The 22,299-nt window shown below is 43.4% G+C and overlaps 2 protein-coding genes across 12 annotated transcripts in view; one reads left to right on the forward strand and one right to left on the reverse strand.

Annotated features, from left to right (window-relative positions):
• LOC115093645 (FAST kinase domain-containing protein 1, mitochondrial-like) overlaps window positions 1-8,415 on the reverse strand; it is a 143,119-nt gene extending 134,704 nt beyond the window's left edge. For 2 of the 4 annotated variants that reach the window (XM_029605689.1, XM_029605685.1), the window contains exon 1: window positions 8,285-8,413. The gene's annotated coding sequence lies outside the window, so the exon portion shown is untranslated. The other 2 variants (XM_029605687.1, XM_029605686.1) reach the window with 2 other exon arrangements.
• A 6-nt stretch (window positions 8,416-8,421) lies between these two features.
• Window positions 8,422-22,299, forward strand: part of PPIG (peptidylprolyl isomerase G) — a 204,239-nt gene continuing 190,361 nt past the window's right edge. For 2 of the 8 annotated variants that reach the window (XM_029605690.1, XM_029605697.1), the window contains exons 1-2: window positions 8,423-8,716; window positions 14,246-14,357. The gene's annotated coding sequence lies outside the window, so the exon portion shown is untranslated. Of the gene's footprint in view, window positions 8,717-14,245; window positions 14,409-18,321; window positions 18,635-19,196; window positions 19,329-22,299 lie in introns of all 8 variants that reach the window. The other 6 variants (XM_029605694.1, XM_029605691.1, XM_029605692.1 and 3 more) reach the window with 6 other exon arrangements.

Genomic DNA, 22,299 nt, shown 5'->3' on the forward strand with positions numbered 1-22,299 from the left:
TGTTCTTGTATATGCCAATGAGGTGCCGTCAGCAGAGTGGCTATTACCTCTGTGGAGAAGTCTCTTTCCTTCAACCTGTCCCTCTCAATAGCCATGCCGTAAGAGAATTGTGCTGGGTTTTCCATGTTGACTGGCCCCTGATGTAGAAGGCCCTGTACTGGTTGGAAACTGATCGGCTCCTCCATGATTAGCCTGCCTAGGTCCACGTATCATGGCTATCTCAGCCAATCTGGCGCTTCTAGGATTACTTGACCTTGGTAGCTCGCTACTCTGTTGAGGATTTTCCCCACCATAGGCCTGGGGGCAAAGACGTAGAGAAGAACTCCTACGGGCCACTCCTGGGCTAATGTATCGATTCCCTTGGACTCGTATTCTTCTCCTGCTGAAAAAGTTGGCTACCTTGGCCATGAGGACCCACTGGGGTTGTTCCCACTGAGTCACTCTTTGTTGGAAAGCCTCTTCCGATAGCTCCCACTCTCCTGGGTCCAGTCTTTGCTGGCTTAGGAAACCTGCTTGTATGTTTTCTGCACCTACTATGTGGGCCACCGAGATATCCTGCAGGTGATGCTCTGCCCACATCATTAGGCAGGCAATTTCTATCATCCTCTCTAGGTTCCTGGCTCCTCCCTCCCTGCTGATGTAGGCTACTGTTGTCGCATTGTCTAAGAGGATCCGGACTGGGTGTCCTTTCACTCCTGATCTGAATTTGATCAAGGCTAGGTGCACTGCCCTGGTCTCCAGCCTGTTTATAAAGAAGTTCCTCTCCTGCCACGACCAGAACCCTTGTACCACCTGACCATCATAGAGCGCCCCCCAACCCCTGCTGCTGGTGTCTGTAGTCAGTAGGGTCCACTGACGGGGTTCTAAACTGGAGCCTCTGGCTAGGTTGTCCCTCTCCTGCCACCAATGGAGGCTTTCCTTTACATGCCGTGGTAGTGGCAGTTTCCGCTCGAAGTCCAGTTTTTGCAGTACTCCACTTGCTAGGAAGTACTGCTGCAGTTGTCTCATGTGTGCCTTTGCCCCGAATGCTGCTTTGATGGCTGCCGCCATCGATCTCAGCACTTGAAGATAAGCTCTTGCCTTGGGTTCCCTGGTGGATAGTAACCTGTCTATCTTTTCTTCTAGCAAGAACAGCATCCCTTTGCTTGTATCGAATAGAGCCCTGAGGTACTGCAACGTTTGCGATGAGCACAGATGACTCTTGCACTTGTTTACTATCCACCCCAAGGCTTCTGGCTGTCGTACGACCCTTTCTGTTACCGCAACCCCTTCATATCTCGTGTCTGCTCTTATTAGCCAATCATCCAAGTAAGGATGGACTCCAATTCCCTCCTTGCGCGGGGCGGCTGCTACCACTACTATGACCTTTTTGAAGGTATGTAGGGACATCGTCAAACCGTACTGCCTGGAACTGATAGTGAGGGCCTAGGACTGTAAAGCGCAAAAACCTCTGGAAGCTTTCCTGCTAGGTATGTGCAGATAGGCTTCCAGCAGGTCCAGGGCGGAGAGAAATTCACCCCTTCTTATTGCTGCCTTGCCTGTTCCTAAGGATTCCATTCTGAAAAGCTGGATTATCCATGCTTGGTTTACCTTCTTGAGGTCCAGTACTGGGCAGTATGATCCTTTTTTGGCACTATGAAAAATATGGCTTATGTGCCTCTTTCTTTTTCCTGACTGGGGACTAAGGTAATGCTTTTGCGATCTAACAGCCTGGTCACTTCGTCTTGAACTGCCTGCTTCTTTGCTCTGCTGCAAGGTGAGGTGACAAACTACTCCCTTATTCTGCTCTTTAATTCCAAGTAGTATCTTCTCTCTCTCGAGAGCCCATCCATCTGTAGTTATTAAGGTCCACTCGTGATAAAACTCTTTTAGTCTGCCTCCAAATGCCATTGTGTCCCCTTGGGGAATTGAGCCCTGTTGCCCGTACCTTGTGAGTCCCCCGAAAGAGCTGCCCACGCACCCTGCCTTCCCCACTGGGCTGAAATCTAGACCATCTGGACTGTTTAGTGTCCCTGGGTTGCTGCCTCCCGCCGCCCCCTCTCTGTTGTCTCCTATCTCTATCCTCCAGGAGCCTCAAGGGTTTGGTCTCCTGGGCTTTCATGAGGGCTTCCAAGTCCTCCCAAACAACAATTTTCCCTTAAAAGGGAGTTTGCATAGCTTGGCCTTCGATGCTCAGTCTGCTGCCCATCTCTTCAGTCACAAGAGGCGCCTGGCCATCACGTTTGTAAAGGCCTGCTTGGCCATAATCCTAATAAGATCATAGAGGGTTTCAGCCACATAGGCTGCAATGGATTCTGCCTGGGCCAACTCTTGGATACTGGCCCCTTCCACCAGACCTGCTTGTGGGGACGGCTGCAGTGTGCAGAGTAAAGCCCTCGCCACGTACCCTCCCAAGATCGCTGAGCATAATGCTAGAGTAGATAATTCAAAATCATTTCTTAGCAGTGTCTCGATCCTTCTATCCTGTAATTCCCTGAGGGCTGCCCTTCCTTCACCTGGGATAGTTGTCTTCTTAGAGACTGCAGCCACTGCTACATCCACCTTAGGGAGTTCCAGCATGCTTCCTTCCCCATCTGATCTACCACATACAGTCTTTCCATGTTTCTTCTACTCTGTAGTTTTGAGTTTGGCGAGGACCACTCTGCATGAATCCTATCTTGGATCACGAAATGTATGGGAAAAGCCCTTGCTGGCTTCTTAATTCAAGTAAGAATAGGATTACTCTTTAGCTTAGGGCCTCTGGGCTGTTCCTCCGACAGCCTAAGGACCTGGGAGATCTTAAAAATCAAGGCCCCTAACTCCTCAGTCCTAAACAACCAAACCTTTGAATCTTTCTGCTCTGGTCCTAAATCCTTCTCTTCCTCGGTCTCTTCCAGGGAATCCCGCCAGGACAAGTCCTCCGGTTCATCCGACAGGAACTATTGTAAGGGACTGAATTTCTCCTCCCTAGTTTCCAATTTTCTCTTCTTTCCTGCAGAGGAAGTGGGGTCAGGACCTTTGCCTCTGGGGCCTGCCACGCCCATGGGCTTCCCTTTCATTTCTTTATAGGTTTTGTGCATCAAGAGCACAAATTCTGAAGAAAACTCCTCCCCCCCATTCGGAAGACTCCTCTTCCGAGGCTGCTGAGCAGGGGGTAGGGAGCTGACCAGCAGCGACCTCCGATATCAGTGCAGACCCGGGACTGCCTCTCGCTGACAGTGGGGACACACCGTGCACTTCTTGCCTTTCTCCATATCTTTTGTTGGCAAGGGTTTCGGAGGACTTCGGGCCAGGTTCTGCGGTATTAGGCACTGGACCTACTTACCACCACTGATGCTCACACTTCTGCATGGGAAATGCTAGGCCCCCAAGGCCTAATCACCTGACCTATGGAGGGAAACGTGACTCTAGGAGGGCTGTTGTCCCAGAGTGCCCCCAACCCAGCCCAGGTGCTTCCCCAGGGAAAGCGACCCCAGGGAGGCCAACGCTCCTACCTATTCCTCTTGCCGAACCAGCTCCACCTACCATCTGCTGGAGGCAGAGAACTACTGATACTATCCCCGCTGAACCAGTCTATATAGGAGAAGGTCTCAAGAAGAAGACTGGAACTCTGCCTCCATCTGCTGGTAGGAGGAAAAAAACCCACTGTGAAGACTGGTCTAGCAGGAAAGATAGGAAGAGCAGGCTTAAAGCTGCATGGACTAGACTACTGTGGCAACAGAGGTGAGTGCCAGCCTGATCACTATCCAAGGGCCCTCATCCCAATGCCACTACCCTACCAGGATTCATACAGGCTCCTCCCCCACCAGCTAACCTCATCTCACACAACACCCATCATTCTAAGGCAGGAATGGCTAATTCCAGTCTTCAAAAGCCACAAACAGGCCAGGTTTTCATGATAGCCACAATGAATATGCATGAGATAGATCTGAATTCACTGCCTCCATTGAACGCAAATCTATCTTATGCAAATTCATTGTGGCTATCTTGAAAACCTGGCCTGTTTGTGGCTCTCGAGGATCAAACTTGGCCACCCCTGTTCTAAAGGCTGGGCTAGGCAAGGGCTTGATGCAAAAGGGCAGCACCCCTCTCAAGTGTGCCCCCCCTCCCTTGCACCCAAACGATTCTACAAATGAAACAATTCCACCTGCAATCTGCCAAGAGGAAGGGGCAGCCAGAAAGCTTTGTATGTAGTACATCTTAAAGACGAGATGACACCAAAACTGACTAACTTACCTCACTCTAGTGACAGCCAGAGGTCAGCATACACTAGCTACCTCTCCCTTTCCTGCCACAGAGCAAGCTACCTGCACAAACCGCGCATGCACTACCTACCCATCTCTCTTAGTCCCCTTTCGCCATATGCCTCAGTTGAATCCTGACTTACCCAGCCCCATAAATACAATAATGGGCCAAGGCCGATACTCCTCACATTATACCCTACTTCCCTGCAAACAAACCCCGCAAGACCCAACAGAAAAAGCATCCACCCACCAAGACAAACACTGCACAACATCTGCAAATATCAGCTAGAATACTCCTCGCAAACTGTTTCTCAACATCGGTAACATCGACAAACTGGTCTTATTACATGACATAATCATAGATCAACCTGCAGACATCATGTGCAGGACAAAAACTTGGGTAAAGGACAACGCCACCCCCCAATACACAATTCTTTCAAATTTGCCCCAAGGCTATGCTTATGCTCATTCCCCATTCAGAAACAAATGGTAGTGGTGGGGACTGCCATACTTTTCAGACCATCTCTTGGCCTAATCCACCCCCCTACCTGAGAACTAGAACGAACTGAATCCATCTTCCTACTACTGACACACATCCCAAATAGGGTTTCCTTCCTGTTATACTGCCAATTACAAAGTTGAAGCCTAGCAATTATTGCTGAGAATATCGGGTCAAATGAGACTGTATAATTCTCACATTAAATAAGTAGTCTATAAGAAAAAAAGACGCTAAAGTAACATCATTCAAAATAAACAAGAGCTAAGACACAAAGAACAGAGATGGCGCAAGGACCCCACCCCCGCTTCGATGTCAGCCTACAAAGCCATGTACTCCTACAGGAACAACATACTCCGCACTAAGAGAGATTTCTACGCCAGCAAAATCCACAACTTCCTCTACGATGCAAAGGCTCTGTTCTCATACGTGTCAGCACTTACAAAACCCTCCCCTCCCTCCATCCCAGATGACAAAGCCCAATCCAAGTCTAACGAACTGGCAACGTTCTTCAAGAGAAAAATCTCCAACCTCCTAGCCCCGCTCATCCTCTCGAATACCTAGCTTCCCCACCCTACACCTCCCCCATCAGCCAAAAAGCAAACTTTGATTCCTTCGAACTCACTTCTTCCCTAGAAATTGAATCTATCTTCAAGAACATGAAGCCCTCCTCTCACCCTTCAGACCACATTCCTACAAAACTTCTACTCTCCATTCCAAACACCATTTCCAAACCACTAGCAGAAATTATAAACTGCTCCCTAGCCCAAGGATCAGTACCTGACCCGCTGAAACTCGCCACCATTAAACCTCTTCTAAAGAAACCCAACCTGGATCCAGTAGACCCCGCCAACTTCCGTCCCATCGCCAACCTTCCTTTTATCGCCAAACTAATGAAGAAACTGGTCAACACCCAACTCTCTGACTATCTAGACAATCATAAGATTCTCTACTCTGCTCAGTTCGGATTCCGTAAATCCTTAAACACAGAATTCCTCTTAATCTCACTCACCGACAATATCCTCATGGGTCTAGACAAAGGACAATCTTACCTACTGGCTTTATTGGACATTTCAGCTGCATTTGACACTGTAAATCATTCCATTCCCATTAACCGCCTGGTTGACATTGGCATCTCAGGTTCTGCCCTCAGCTGGTTCAAGTCCTTCCTCAGCAATAGAAACTACAAGGTCAGAATAAACAACAAAGAATCCCACCCCATAAGCTCCTCACATGGAGTTCCTCAAGGTTCGACACTCTCTCCTACTCTCTTTAACATATATCTTCTTCCCCTCTGCCAGCTCCTTGCAAATCTAAAATTAACACATTACATTTACGCCAACGATGTACAGATACTGATCCCCATAACAGAATCTATCTCCAAAACCTAAATTTTTGGAATAGCTGTCTACAATCAATCAACCAACCTTCTCCTCTCAAGCCTCAACACTACTAAAACGGAACTCCTCTTCATCTCTACCAATGACATTAACCCCCCCATCAACAACCTCACTACAGCCACAACAACACACGTGAGAGATCTGGGCGCTATACTGGACAACCGACTGAACTTTAAAAAAATTCATCAACAATACAACAAAAGAATGCTTCTATAAGCTTCACATTCTGAAAAGGCTCAGACCACTCCTGCACATTCACAATTTCCGCATGGTTCTCCAAGCCACACTATTCTCAAAAATAGACTACTGTAACTCTGTACTCCTTGGCCTCCCTGCAACCTCCACTAAACCTTTGCAGATGCTCCAGAATGCCGCCCAAGGATACTAACCAACTCTAGTCGAAGAGAACATATCACGCCCATTCTCAAGAATCTACATTGGCTTCCCATCAATTTCAGAATCCTTTACAAGTCCCTCACCATCATACACAAAACCATCCACAATCAGTCCTCACTCCAGCTAAAAATACCATTTCACCTACACTCTTCCTTGAGACCAATCAGAACTGCCTACAAAGGGACTCTCCACGCTCCCCCCACTAAGTCTACGCTCCACCCCTCCATAAGGAAACACGCCTTCTCCACTGCTGGACCTTCCCAATGGAACGCATTACCCCCAGAGTTACGCCAGGAATAATGCCCGCATACCTTCAGAAAGAAATTGAAGACATGGCTATTCATACAAGCCTTTCCTTAATCTCCTGCAGCACAAATACTAACTCCTGATGCAGATTTCGTTCAAAACTTGCTGTAATAACGCTGTAATTTCTTTCTCTCACCCAATCCCTAGTTGCTTTATCTCCCTCCCTACCTCGCATAGCCACCTCCCTGACAGCCCTGTCCTTACTTAAGATCCGAGCTAATTGCGGAGTTAAATTCGAAGTTATCTATATCCTCATACGAGGTTTTACTGTATTTATCTTGATTACCCCTTGTTATATGTTATTTTATACATTCGATTTATAATTTTATATGTAATTTTTCCCAGATTTGGTTCGATGCAACTTGTTATTTGTAACTTTTCCAAGGTTTGGTTCGATGTAAACCGGTGTGATAAGAATCTTCGTCTTGAACTTCGGTATAGTAAAAAGATGTAAATAAATAATTTTTCTGTCTACTGCTAACATTATTTTCTATAATATTTAGGAATATCAAAAGCCTAAATATGCTTCATTGACTTAATATATTCCCAAAAGGAGTTAAAAGTCTAATATCTATCATTTACCCTTTGAAAAAAAAATCTGTGCTGTCTCAAGTTATTGATATCGTAGTAGTAATAATACCCAATGCTATTATGTTCTTAAAAGGTATATTCGGTAAAGAATGTCCATTCTTTGTTAGAAAATTAGCAGAAAATATCTGGCGAACGTCCGACAGCAGCTGCTGATTCGAGGATTTAAGATTATATTTTAGCAAAAAAAATTGCTATCTTGTTCATGTAAATTCTTCTTTATAATGAGACTTTTACTGTTATACTTCACTCTTAATTTCGTTCTAACTATATTCTTTTACTAAAGCAATTTCTACTCAAGCTGGAATATTGAAAATTTAGAATGTCCAAATAAATCCGGGCCAACAGGGACAAGCTAAGTATATATCCCGGTTATGTCCCACCACATGTAGGAAGTTGCAATTTCCGTGAGGCCAGCAGGACTATAACTACAAACACATCTACAATGGAGATTGATTAGTGGCTAAAAGCAGCACTCATCTGATCCAATCCGTAGACGGTGACCGGGAAATAAAACGTCAAAAAGTGCAAATCTAAAATTTAAAAGAACTTATTTCCCTAAAAATAAGGGGGTGGGGGGTGTAACCTCAAATTGTTTTTTAATAAACCACCTTAATAAAAACAAAAAGAAGTCTTTAACATCGATTTCCTTTAAAGTAGTATATGATTTTGTACTGTGCTTAAACAAGCCATTATTACTGCAGAACAGAGTAAATTCGCATTGAGAAATTGCTACAGTACAGGATACAAGGACAGGACTCCTCCGCTCGAAGATCTTCTCTCCGAGACTACGGCACAAGCTCCGTCCCCAACAACCCGCTGGCGATATTTGCTCCTAGGCAGCGGCTGCAGCTAATCGAAATTACCAACCATACCCGACTGCAAAACTGTCACTGGAAGAACCATGCCGGAGCGCTCCTCCCGAGTTCAGTGCCCTCACCGTAGGCGCGCTTCCGATGACGTCATGTTGCGCGCCACTGCTCGGCCACAGCCACGTGACTCCCCCTTTCACTCTATACGGCTAAGCCGAAAGTCGGCCATCTTACCGCTGTTCGCTGTGTTCCGCGCGCCTGCGCGCAAGCTGTGCTTCTGGCCACGGAAGCCGTCTCTCGGAGACTCTGCTTGTTTCGCCGCCTGGCTCCAGCTGCTGCAGTAATGGCGGGCTCGGGCCTGTGCCCGGAGCTGCAATCTTAGCCGTAGTAGAGGAAGGTCTTGGGACACATAGCGGTGACTGCAGCGTGGGGCCGATCTCTTTGGAAGGAGCGCGCAGGTCTTTGCTGGGACTGAACCTGTCCCCGCGCGATCCGGTGAGTGAAGCGCCTGGGCCGCGGGAGGGAAGAGCGGGAAAATGTTCCATGGGAGAGGGACTCTGTGGGGAAGGGCAAGCTGCAATTCCTCCGCACCGGGGGCGGGACGTCGGCTGATAGTTGTTTTCCCTTTCAATTAGCTCGGGTTGGGGGGGGTAGAATTTATTTATTTATTGATTCGCATGTGATCTGCTGATAGCTTTGGTCTATCGTTGTACATCACTGATTATGTGAAAATAACCCATTGGCAGCCCTTAGCGGGCACAGAGAGGATTAAAGGGTACTGTGGATGGCTGCGGCAGACCCCCTGTCCAGCGGGGTAACAGTGGGGGCTGAGCGGAGGCTTGGTGTCCTTTCTCCGGGAGGGGGCCGAGCTGGTGGGTGTATCTGTCAGTAAAACCTTTCTGTCTAGCGCTTAGCTACCGAGGAACTGAGGTATCTGAGGTTCTGCCTACCAGCTCTGAAAGCCCGGCCTCATTTTGGAGGTTTCTGAAGTAGATCCAGAATTGTAAACTTACATTTGTATGTTTTTGTTCAAGCGGTACTCGTGCATCTGTGATCTTTCATTCCCTCTGGGTTCAATAGGGGCGTGATCGTGAGAGATACACTCTGTTCTTGACACTGGAGCCTTCAGTTGAACTTAAAAAAAATATAGAAAAATCCGGTTTCTGTCTCTAGTCATACTTCTGGGGAGCTTCCCGCTTTCTACTTTTTTTTACCCCCCCCCCCCCCCCCCTTTTTTTTTTTTTTTTTTTGTTGCTTTATGGATATACAACGCAAGCAGCAGCATAGTAATTAATCTCAGTAACTGGTGGCACATTATTTAAGAGCGAAACAAGTGCCTAAGATAGTCAGCTGAAGGTGGAAATTGGGCCAATAGTTTTATACAATCTAAAAGCTATTCTGCATATAGTCTTGTAGACTGAGTGGTTACAATATGTATGTCTGTATTGTGTGGTAAAGTGACATTTTTAAAGCAAAAACAGGAGAGAATGTAAATTAGTTGGCAGTTAAAACAAGCAAAACATGAAATCATCTTACTGTTCCCAAATGTCTTTAAGATCATGAGAGGTTTTGAATGAGTAGATGTGACTCGGTTATTTACACTTTCGAATAATAGAAGGACTAGGGGGCATTCCATGAATTTAGCAAATAGCACATTTAAGACTAATGGGAGAAAATTATTTTTCACTCAATGCACAATAAAGCTCTGTAATTTGTTGCCAGAGGACGTGGTTAGTGTAGTTAGTGTAGCTGGGTTCAAAAAAGGTTTGGATAAGTTTTTGGAGGAGAAGTCCATTAATGGCTATTAATCAAGTTTACTTAGGGAATAGCCACTGCTATTAATTGCATCAGTAGCATGGGATCTTCTTAGTGTTTGGGTAATTGCCAGGTTCTTGTGGCCTGGTTTGGCCTCTGTTGGAAACAGGATGCTGGGCTTGATGGACCCTTGGTCTGACCCAGCATGGCAATTTCTTATGTTCTTATGTTCCCCTTGAGCTACCAATAAAAATGCATGAACTGCCCTGCCCTAATGAACAAAATGCCTGTAGACCTTCGCCAAGAAGATTGCCTAAAAACATTTAAAAAAAAAACCAACTAAAGACATGGTTATTCGCACATGCGTACACCTAATCCTACACTCCCAGCACGCTTCCTCGGCTTCCTTGTATCAAGATCTTCCACATCCCAAATAGCATTGTATATATCCCTAATCCCTGTATTTAAGTTACTGTTTCGTTCAACTTCCCTGTCTCCCACATTTATCATTTAGGCATGTACCCTGTTAATTTGTTTTATATGTACCTGTTCTCTTGTTATCTGTCAAGCACATATCATGTGCAGTTTTAAGTTTATTGTAAACCGATGTGATATCTCAGATGAATGCCGGTATATAAAAACCCCAAGTAAATAAATAAATAAATGAATGAACTAAATACAAAGTGTTGCCTGGTTTTAAGTGGCATGTGTAGCCCAAAACTAGCCCAAGTATCCCGGGAAAGGGAGGTCCATAGTCCAAAAATAGCTTTTATTTCATCTTTTGAAGACTGGGCTAACAAATGGTATTTTTAATAGAAATTTTATTTCTGATGTATTTAAACATACGGACTTGTAATATATTAACATAGCTCTGCCTGAGCAACAAGTGTTATCTCCTGCTACAGAAGAGCAAAAAATTACCTTCCTCCCTATAGTGCATATATCTTAGCTCGGACATTCTACTCCCCTGCCTCCCATATCACATTTAACCCAGCCAGACATAAATCACACATTCTCTAAGGTCCTCTCTCTGTAATGCCTTAGCCTCAAACTACGATCAAGTAGAACATAAGTCTCTCCCAGACAGAAAACTCTCATAAGAACATGCCATACTGGGTCAGTCAAGGGTCCATCAAGCCCAACATCCTGTTTCCAACAGTGGCCAATCCAGGCTATAAGTACCTGGCAAGTACCCATGCAAAGCAGCTGCATTGCTTGGGACCTGGATGAACAATGTGCACATTGGTGCCAAAAGAGCCTCATGACCTTCTGCTGATCTAATTGCACTGCCCACCAGAGCAGAGGTATCAGTAACCATGTGCAACAACGCTGGAACCCAGGTAAAGAGAGAGAGCCTCTTTTGAATCAGACTGCATGATGTCAACTCCTTGCCTTCTGCTGAGAGAATTTTTAATCTCCCCTCTGATTGGCTGAAGCCCAATGAGTCATCATGCTGCAACCTCTGACAGAGGAGGGATTTCTTCGGACAGATAAAAATGGCATAGGGTATTATGGTAACTCATCCATCCCGTTGCCCAGCCCAAAACTAGCCCAGCTTGTACAAAAGATTTTTCCCACACAACAGAAAAAAATCTAGCCCAATTGGGAGTGAAATTGCCCAAACTGGCAAGACACTACACAAATTAGTCATTTTATTCCTGAGAAGTGTATTTACAATTTTTGAAAGCTGCTTCCACCATTATCAATCCACTGGTACTTTGGTGCTGATCTTGAGCAAATGTGAAATGCAGACATAAGATGCATGTAAGATGTGAAAAGGGTGCAAACTGCTGAAAAGTGGACTCTGGAAAGGAGACTAAAAAAGGGAATGCCACCATAATATCTCATAAAATAAGAATTTGAGAAACATAATATTCTAGAAGGAAAAAATAGAGAAAACATGAGAATAACATATAAAGTGGATGCAACAGAGCTGAGAAACAAGCCAGATGACATTCTAAGTAGTTCTACTAGCTTAATATTTTGGACTTGTTGCCTGGTTTACTAAGTTTTCTTCCCATAGACACAGATTTGGGAAAAAGCTTCCGTGGTGATGAAGTTAATTAAATTAACAGTATGGATGAAACATGGCTGCTGGTGTGTAATTTTTTTAGCCATTTTGCACAATGCAAATAAATTTCTGCTGTTTTTCAAAAGGCTTTTTAGCTGCATATCCCCCTTATTTAAGGAAGTAAAGTAAAGTTGGCTATATATTATGGTATATTTTGATACATTTTCTCCCTAGTTTTTATTTATGGTGTTCTTATGCAGGATGCCTTGCAGAAGCAAGATTGCATACAAAGTAAAGGCTAGACAAAGATCTATGAATAACATTTTAATGAGAAGATTTAGAACATGATTGGCATGAGGAGTCTTGAATACCCAATGGGAGTTGGTTTCAGTAATAGGAAGGCCAAGAGAAAGAAGGCCCAAAAGTGGGAAAAAAGGTGTTTAGAACCAGGCAAAGACAAAGGGTGCAGTGAGCAGAGTGGAGTGCACAAGAAAAGATATATGTAGACATAAGAGAGCACGGTTATAGTGAAACCGAGCCATAAATACATTTTAAGATTAGCAAGAGGATTTTGAGCAGAATCTGAAATGGTGTGAATGAGAGGGAGGTGTCATGAGAGAAGCAAAGAAATTGATATATAAAACTGGCACCTGAAACATGGAATATGAAGGCAGATAAGGACCATAAGGCCCATCCAGCTTGCCCAGTTTTATTTTTTGCATGCTGTAGACCAGGAGTGGCCAACTCCAGTACTCAAGCATCAAAAACAGGCTTAGTTTTCAGATATCCACAATGAATGCTCATGAAATATATTTGCATACAGTCGAGGCAGCACATTCTAATCTATTTCATGCATATTCCTTCTGGATATCCTGAAAATCAGCCTTGTTTGTGGAAGTTGAGGGCAAGAGTTGACCACCCCTGCTGTAGACTAAAGGTCCTAAACTTGGTCTTCGAGGGCAGCAACCCAGTGGATTTTCACGATTTCCACATTGAATATGCATAAGATCTATTTGCATGCACTGCCTCCATTGTATGCTTATAGATTCCTTGCATATTCATTATGGAAATCCTGAAAACCCAACTGGTTTGGGGTCCCCTGTTGTAGACCATAGTAAAAATGGCATAGTCAATCTCTTTACTTCTTGGCCATCAGGGATCCTCTGTGCTTATCCCTTATCTTCTTGAGTTCTGTTACTGTTTTGCCTCTTCTAACTCCATTTGAGTGGCGGTTCTATAATTGCAGGACCCTTTCCATAAATATTTTCTAATATTACTTCTGAATATTTCCTCTGGAGGTCATATGATTTGTTCTAGAAGTTTCTTTCTACTTAATGTTTGCATCTTGTCTGTTTATGTTTTCCAGGTATTTGAATGACTCACTCATTTCACCCTTTCTCTCCTCTTCCCTAAGGTGTACTTACTTAGATAAAGTCTCATTTCATAGGGCATTTTGTGCAGGTTCTGGTTAGCATTTCGCTGAACTGCATCTAGTCTTTACAGATCCTTTTGGATCTATAACTTCCAGAACTGGCCTAATACTGTAGGTGAGGTTTCACAATTTGACCTGTACAGAAGCATTATTGCCTCCCCTCCCCCCCCCCCCTTTAATATTTATTTATTTATTTAACACTTTTTATATACCGGCATTCGTAGGACACATCATGTCGGTTCACAAGTAACTGAGAAAGGAAATTACAATGAACGAGGATGGAGGGCTAACTGGGAAATAGTTGGATAATATACGAACTGGATAACATATGAAAGTACAGGATAGAAAGTCAACGAGCAGGGATATAACTTTGTTGAATGACATGGAATTTGCTTATCCATGTTAAGATAAAATATGCATAAGCAATGTTAAGGGGGCGTTTGTGTGCACTTATAAACTTAGTATATGAACTTATTTACAGTATAAAGGAGGCATGTGCACTTATGTACAATTATATGCAGAGGGAGGGAGCGAGGGGGGAAAGGAGGAAGGGGTGGAGGGAACAAGGAAACATTATGGCAAGGTATATTGCCTCTCTGGCTCTGACCATTGCTTTATCACTTACTGTGAACCCTTTAGATAATCAGGAGTGATCACCCCATTGGGTGACCTGATTAATGCATTTCAGTATCTCATAACTTCTTCCCTTCTTCTGCTTGCCAGATGCATGACTGCACTTTTTTTTTTTTTTGCTTTGAATGTTATCTGTAAAGTACATGACTTCTTGAACTTTCTTGGTCATTACTCATTTTGTTTACTCGGTTAGGAGTGTCCACTCTGTTGCAGAGTTCTGCAGGAACTGAAGAGGATAGAAGGAACTGAAGAGGATAGAAGGAAGATTGTGGCAGGCTGACCAGCAGAACATTACAGTTGTCGAGGTGAGAAAGGAAAAGAGACTGAATGAGAAGGTGGCAGGAGGCAACAGACAGGTAAGGGTTGGTTTTCCTGACGACGTACATCTGTAAATTTTCAAAGGAACCAGGACTGATATATCAAAAAAGATTGATGGGGATTAGTAAAAATTCCTAGTTTTGTTGCATACAAATTTTGGACCTACAAAAAGGGTTCATGATCAGTTGTGCTAGTTTGCTGATGGACTCTTTGCAAAGGTCCAAAATCTTCTACTACATAGAAACTAACATCTACTGCCATACCACAAACCCACCTTGATCTCTTACTTTACACTTGCTTTCACAGTGCAAAGTACCTTCAGTTCCTATCACTTGCCTTTTCAAATTCAGCTGCTATCTTCACCTGTATTTCATATATTTCTTTGAAGAAATGAGTTTACATTACTCCTGAGTTTACCTCTTCCTCCCCCTCCTCAGCCTCACATTATGATTTCTTTTTCGAGAATTTTATTTTCACCAAAGATACTTCTCTGGGTGGCTGAAGCAAATTATCACAGCATTATAGAGCCTTTCATCTTTAAGTCACTGGCTTGTATCCAGTTTAGCTCAGTAGGAGTTTAAAAAAAAAAGGGGACTATGTGAATCAAGTGGGTGGTTTCAGTCCAGTTCCCAGTGAACAGGTGCTCTTATCATTGAATCTTCCATGTCAGTTTGCACTAATTGATATCATGACTGGCTGTCTCAGCAGAGAGGACCAAGATTGCACAGGCGTGGAGTCTGAGTTACCCTCTTACTTTTAAAGATGAACCCTTCAGAGCAGAGATGGAAGTACATGACGCCATAGGGAAGCTTGTATTGCTGTTGCCCAGGCTGTACATATTCTTTTGGTAAATGGAGAGACTCCGGTTTCTGGTGCTGTCGGTCTGGCACCATCCACAAACATTAAATGTTTAAAAAAAGAATCTTTCCTCTTATATATTTTTGTACCCTTCTAGTACAGTATTTGAATGTTGTCATATCCAGCTTCTCTTATCTGTATGGCACGATATGTTCGTACTAGCTGCAAAAAGACACATTTTTTTCTAGCCTCTCTCCAATATTTAATTTGAAAGCATTAAATAGAACTGACTTCAGGACTGATCTCTTTGATAGCCTGGTCATCCTTATTTTCTGGTAGTGAAGTTTATCTTTGGTTGCCTATCACTCAGCCAGTTTCTAATTCAGTTTTTTACTGCATATCCCTCTGACCAAGCTACCAGGCTTGAATGGGAGTTTCCTTATTGAATAGTGTCAAAGCCTTTACTGAACATGCCATTTAGGGTCAGACAAGGTCCATCAAGCCCAGCATCCTGTCTCTGACAATTGCCAGTCCAGTTACCAAGTACCCAGCAAATCCCAGAGTAGATTTATTTCTTGTTATTTACTCCCAGGGATAGCAATAGCTTTCTCTAGACTACTTGGCTAAAATGTGTTGTGGACTTTTCCTCCAGGAATTTGTCCAAATCTCTTTTAAACCCCACAGTGCTAGTCACCTTGACCCCTTCCTCTGGCAACAGATTCCACAGCTTGATTGCGTGCTGAGTGAAAAAGTACTTTCTACGATTGGTTTTAAATCTGCTGGTGGTTAGTTTTATGGAGTGCCCCTTTTCTTTTAGTGTTTGTTGACAGGGTAAATAACGACGTTCTTCTGATCTAGTTTTCTAACTGTTCAGTTTGAAATGTAGCAGGCAGCTTTGTTTGACTTAATATCCTGTGAATGAATCCATGCTATAGTGAACCTGTAATTTTTTGGAGTTTAGTCAGAAGTCGTGTTGACTCAGGTGAAGATGTTGCACAGTTTCTTCTTTGTATTAATTTGGAAAGATCAGACCCATTTCATAACATTAAATAGTATATGCTGCATTGTCTCTTATTTGCAAGACAAGAACAGGTAAAGTAATATATCACTAGAGATCACCAAAATCCTTGCTTACTGCTTTTTTGCACAGACCACCTTGGGAATATTGTTTTGAAAAGATAAGGCAGAATGTTCTTCCCATTTTCAGAATCAGATTTGAACAAGAGAAGAGTAGAGGTTTGTAAAGGTAAATGTATACAAATAAAAGAAATACTATGAACATTTAAACGCTGGTGGAAGAGCTCATTAAAAATAGCTGGCAAAAAAGAGGCATTTTATTTATTTAAGTTTTTATAGTCCGCACAGCCATTCTAAGCAGATCGTATAATAACAATAGCCATACAGTGGCAAAACAATAAGTAGAAAGAGAAGCAAAAATGAAAGATTAAAGACAAAACTCATGAAAATGTCAACTGATATCTATACTCGTATATTGGTCCTCTGACCTCCCCTTGCCACTAGGAATTCGCTGGGACTGGAGCGCAGATTGAATTATACACATACTTTTCATAGTGCATGCATACTTTTTACCCAAAGTTCAAAAGCAATGTTTAAGTACATTTCACACGTTAACACCTGAGGAAAGTGCAGTGGAAGTGCATAAGGAACAATTCTGTGGGTGGGATCCCAAGAAAAGACCATAAACAACTGAAATTACAAAATCTCATGGAAACGCAGCCCATATATTGTTTTTGGAGCATGACACACACAAACTAACCAACGGATAAACATAGAAAATTATATGCATATATGAAGCATGGACTGATGGCAGATAAGGATGGTTTGGGGAGACCTGAAATTACCATGCTGGAGTCTATTTGGCAGACCATTACCTCTTTGGAAAAAAGTGAGTGAAAGGTTGGAGGTCATAGAACTTCCGGGAATGTAAGGAACAAGTAACCAAACTGGAATATACTGCAATTTTGCACAGTGGTGAATTGGAGTCTTTCAAGGAGCAGTTAAAATCGGTGAAGAATGGTAGAACATAGTGGTTAACTGTAAGATAGCAATGCCTGAAAAATAGGGTGAGGGGCTGAAATCTAAGTGTCCTCAGTTTTCCTCAGGTCCCTATGATTAATCCAATGGAGTTTTCAGAAAATAACTTCAAGGAGATGTTAAAGATACTTGGGGACTCTACCTCCTTTGAATCGGTGTTTTTCCTTTTCTCCCATCTAAGAAGCATGTGGAAGGTCCCCTTATTCCAGAAGTACATGATAAAGATTAAGAGACCGTAGTCAATTGGGAAATGACAGCATTGCTTGAAAATTCCCTAGAAGAGGGAGTAATAATGTTGGTACTTTCTTTGAGTTTTTGTCCAATTCGAAAAACAAATCATGCGGCTTTTCTTTAGAACTAGAAGTAATTTGTTTTTGGGTCAAAAGGTTTGGATTTTTCCTGACCTTTGTAAGTCAACGCAAAGTAGATGGAAGAGATTTCTACAAATGTCATGAGGTTTTGGCCTTTGGAGGTGAATTTTACTTGTGACATCCTTGTAAATATATGATAAAATTAGCTAATGTGTGTTTATTTTGATACCAAGCAGCTTAGTAATTTTCTTAATGTCAAGGTTTCTATAGAAACTGGTGATGTAGGCAGCAGATGGAAATGGGGAGTTAGAGTTGGTCCATTTGTGGTACATCAGTTCTCGCGACTATAAGTTTGATTGCCGGTAATCTCTTCCCTTAGATTGCTTTCCTTTTATTTTTTTCTCTCCTTAAGTAGTTTTATATTGTCAGCTTTTTAAAAATTTTTTCCAGGAATCCCCCCCTATATTTTGGGGATTTTATAGAAGGTGAGCTTGCAATGGTATGTTATTTGTTGGTGTTTATCTTGGTAATTACTGTGTTTGAGTTTGCTACCTTAATTTCTTGCAGATAATGTGCTTGTAACTTGTTTAAAATTAATAAATCTGGGGAGAAGCAAGAGAGACATGAATGAGGACATGCTGAGCTGCTGTACTAATCCTTGTTTCTTTGTGTTTTTTGCTTTGAGATGCCTTCTAATATAAGGGGAAAGTATGGGTTTTCCTTTCTGAACCCACTTACCTTCCTGGCCACCAATCAATAACCTCTTTCATATCTCGACAATTTGCAGAACAAGGGACTGAAGTCTCCGTTGTGATTCCTAGCAAAGGAGCGCCTGTATCATCTGGGGTGGAGGTTTCTCTCAGCCCTTTAGATCAACAACCTCTGCCAGCTGAGAAGCAATTCCTCTTGCAGGTTTCCTGCGGCGCTTACAGATGACTGTATTGCAGTGATTGCAGAGGAGGGAACTGGTGAGGTCTTGGCATCCATGCAGGTTTCCTTAGGTGGAGGACCTTGGAGGAACTGATTTTGCCCCTTCCCGGAGGTTGTTTTGGGATCCTTGCCTTCAGGTTCCCTTCAGATGGAGCAATCTGTACTTCCTGGTGAGTCCTTCATTATACCAATGGAGCCGGTATTAGTGACACTGGCTATTGGTTGATCTCGGGAAGTCCCTTAATGACTGTGTTGGCAAGATAGGTCGTGTTTCGACTAAACTTGGTGATGAAATCCAAAGGTCAACAAGGTAAAAAGATGCTGACTAAACCAGAACCACACTAACTCACGATGATGCAATATAGCAACAAGATCAGGGAAAAGTGCCCACAAAACATGGTTATATCAAAAGTTGGCTACACCACTGTGATTAAGTTAAGTAACCTTGTACCTTTGCATCAGTCTGATTTCCCTGTTGTCTTTTTTTGACAGAATGACCTATACATTGTGGCAACAGACTTGAGCACAATGTTTTCCTTTCTTTTGTATGGTTCCTGAAGAAGCGAAGTTTGTTGCGAAACACCGGCCATTGTCGAGCCACACATGGGAACAGACACATCCCATATATAAAACAGTGGAAGAACTAATGTGATCATGCTATATATTGGGAGTAGACACTTCTCACATCTATAAGATTGTGTTTGAATTAATTCATCATTTTTGTTCAAATAGTGGAAGCACTTATGTGATCGAGAGAACAGCAGATGATTGATCAGACCGGACGACTTTGGGATTATCAAAGTGCGTTGTCAGGCTTGCTGATACGGTGGTCCACAGGATAAAAGAAAAAAGCAACAAGAAAAAGTAAAAATATGAGAAATAACATTTAAGTGGTGTTGGGTTATATAAAATATTTTTGGTGATCCCTTTGGGTTTTTTTGTATTTTGCTAGCAGGACCTTTTGGCTCTTTTTTTTGTTTTGTTTTTTTTTAAATAAAAAATCAAACATCATTAAAAATCAATCCAAAAATACAATTTCAGTTGTAAAAACGCTTTATTGTATTTTTTGGATTGAATATTTAAGGTGTTTGGCTTTTGATTTACCCATGTGGGCACTTTTCCCTGATCTTGCTGATTATGACCTTAGTAATGTAATGAGACGATATACTAGAAACATGAATTCTTGTTTCCATGATCAAGTTATTAGGATTTTTCCCAATTTGTCAAAAATAAGTTGAGGAGGAAAAGATTTCTTGCCTTAAGGCAAGAGGCTATTACATTGAGTTCTTCTCTTATCTTAAGATATTTTAGCAAGTGTGAGATTAAATATAATGATTGTTATATTTCTTTGTTCATGAGCAATTCAAGTCATTTTTGAACTCCAGAAGAGTATTAACATTGTCTCTGACTCTTAAATATGTCCAGTTTTCTGTTTCTCCTCTTTTGATATGTTGATTGACCTAGAAATGGCAACTTTTTTTTTTTTTGATAATTTTCTTTATTTTGTTTTCTGTGTAATTGTGTTTCGGTATACAAGGTTTTGGTGCTTTGTAAATTGTTAAATCTAATAAACATAAAGTTTAAAAAAAAAAAAGGAATGAGTAAATCATGTAAAGAAAAAAAAAGACTTGAGCCATCCTTAAAGATTGATAAAATTAAAATTAACTGATTGTAAAAGGATTGCAAAATGCTGTAAAGAATGGAGAAAAACACTTGTTACATCAGTGGTGCCCCAGCAGTTTACATGGGTGTTGGATTGAGAGAGAACAAGATGATGAAATAAATAAACATGGGAAATCTGCCACAGAAACATCTGTTTGGAGCAATACAAACATAATATTGATGCGATTGACAGGGAATCACTGGTCAGTTTATCTGAAAGTGTCCCCATCAATGTTCCCTGTAAACTGTGGGTGTGCACGTGCACACAGGAAAATATACCATAGCATGCACAAGAAGAAAATAGATTGTGTTTGAAAGACCACAGCTGTCAAATTTGTACACTACGTTGCACATGAGAAATAATTTGCATGCTCAGCCCTGGCATGTACAACAATCAAAGGAAGGTAACATAGCATAGATTAGATGTGCGTGACAGTGATATGTAGTTTGATTATAGATAAAATGCTAATTAATTCCTGGTTGTAAGGGTTAAGCTGAGCCAGTCCTCATTGCATGTATGGATTTGTAGGTCCAACCTCCCTAATAAATGCAGGCCTTCAAATGCATGGACTCTGCGTAGCAAAACTAGTACTCTCAGCCAGTCCTTTATGACTTGGAGTCCTCTAGCATCCCAAATCACAAGTCCAGTTGGATCCGCGAGGTTTGTGTATTTGATCCATATTGTTCCTGCTACTAAGATGACCTTGTCTCAGTATGTTACCATTGTTTATGGTAGAAAGGGGCATATTTCTTTTTCTCTATTACATTACTCTTTTTATATACTATATCATTCAGGGAAATTAATTGTAAAGACTCTCTTCCGTCAATAAGTAGATTGAATTAGGTCTGCTATTTGGGTAATGTCACACGCGATCGGACACTTTCTTCAAGATTCAAAGTCTTTGAGATGTGCATGTGCGGCACTTCCCGCTCGCGCTCCTCCGTTTCAGTTATTTTTCTTCCACGCTCGGACACAGACGCTTTTCTTCTTCCTCTCTTTTCAGAGAATTTATACAGCGACTCATGAGATTAAAAAGTAATTCCCTGTACGTACCTGGATCAGTCCAGACCGTGGGTTATGTCCCCAATCCAGCAGATGGAGTCAGTCCAAAGCTTTGAGGGGGCGTCACCATAAGTACTACTACCCCCTCTGCAGGAGTTCAGTATCTTCTGACTCCAGCAGATGCGAGTAGGGGAATCTGGGCTTGCTCCCGATCACCTATAACCTGTTTGTGTTTCCCTTGTCTTAGGACTTTATCCTCTGTCTTTAACTAGTTTGTCTGGATCAAGTTGTTGAAAAAAAAAAAAAAAAAAAAAAGATTAATTAATTAGGACAAAGTTAATTACCTAATTGGAGAGGCGTGGCTTCCCTGTCGTGCTTCTCTGTCTCTCTCTCTCTCTCTCCTTCCGGCGTTAGTGGCTTCTTCGGGGTAAGTTGCCTTTTCTATTGCTGCTGTTATTTTATTTTTACAGTTAGGTTGGACGCGGTTGCCGGTGGGACCGGCCTACCAGCGTCTTCTCCCTCTCCCGCGGCCATCTTGCGGCTCCACGTGGGCTGCAGCAGGGAGCAGGGGGAGAGTTGTCGGCGGGTCGTGCGGCCAGGAAGGCCCCCCCGCGGCGCCGTTTTTCTCATCGGCGGGTAGCGCAGGCCATCCGGGCCCCCCCGCAGCGGCGTTTTTCTCGTCGGCGGGTAGTGCAGGCCATCTGGGCCCCCCCGCAGCGGCGCTTCGTCTCGCGGCCCCCCCCCCGAGGTCGGGGTGTTCTAGCTGCCGGGACCTGTTTTCCCATCGCGATCTCGATGCCGCGGCCGGCGCGTTGCTCGGCCTGCGGCGAGCCTGGATCGCGCGTGTCAAGGGAGGGGATCTGCGCGAGGTGCCTCCCCGGGGGGGAAGGCACGTCTCGGACCCTCACTCATTCTCTCCCTATGGCAGCCTTACCCGGGCGGCGCGGGCCGGCCCCTCCCCCATTCCTGGCGGGAACGGCGGCCATTTTACATGCGCTGCACCCTGAGGGAGCACAGGCAGCGCTGGGGGATGGGGAAGCCTCAGAGGGCTCTCCCCCGTACCTACATCCGGAGACAGATCCGGAGGAAGACCCGCAGGGGCAGGGTCCCCCGGGGCCCCCACCCGCGGTACCCCCCCCGAGTAGGCCGGGGTTTTCCCCGGAATTTATT

The sequence above is a fragment of the Rhinatrema bivittatum genome, chromosome 6 (assembly GCF_901001135.1).
Source record: "Rhinatrema bivittatum chromosome 6, aRhiBiv1.1, whole genome shotgun sequence".
Taxonomy (NCBI): domain Eukaryota; kingdom Metazoa; phylum Chordata; class Amphibia; order Gymnophiona; family Rhinatrematidae; genus Rhinatrema; species Rhinatrema bivittatum.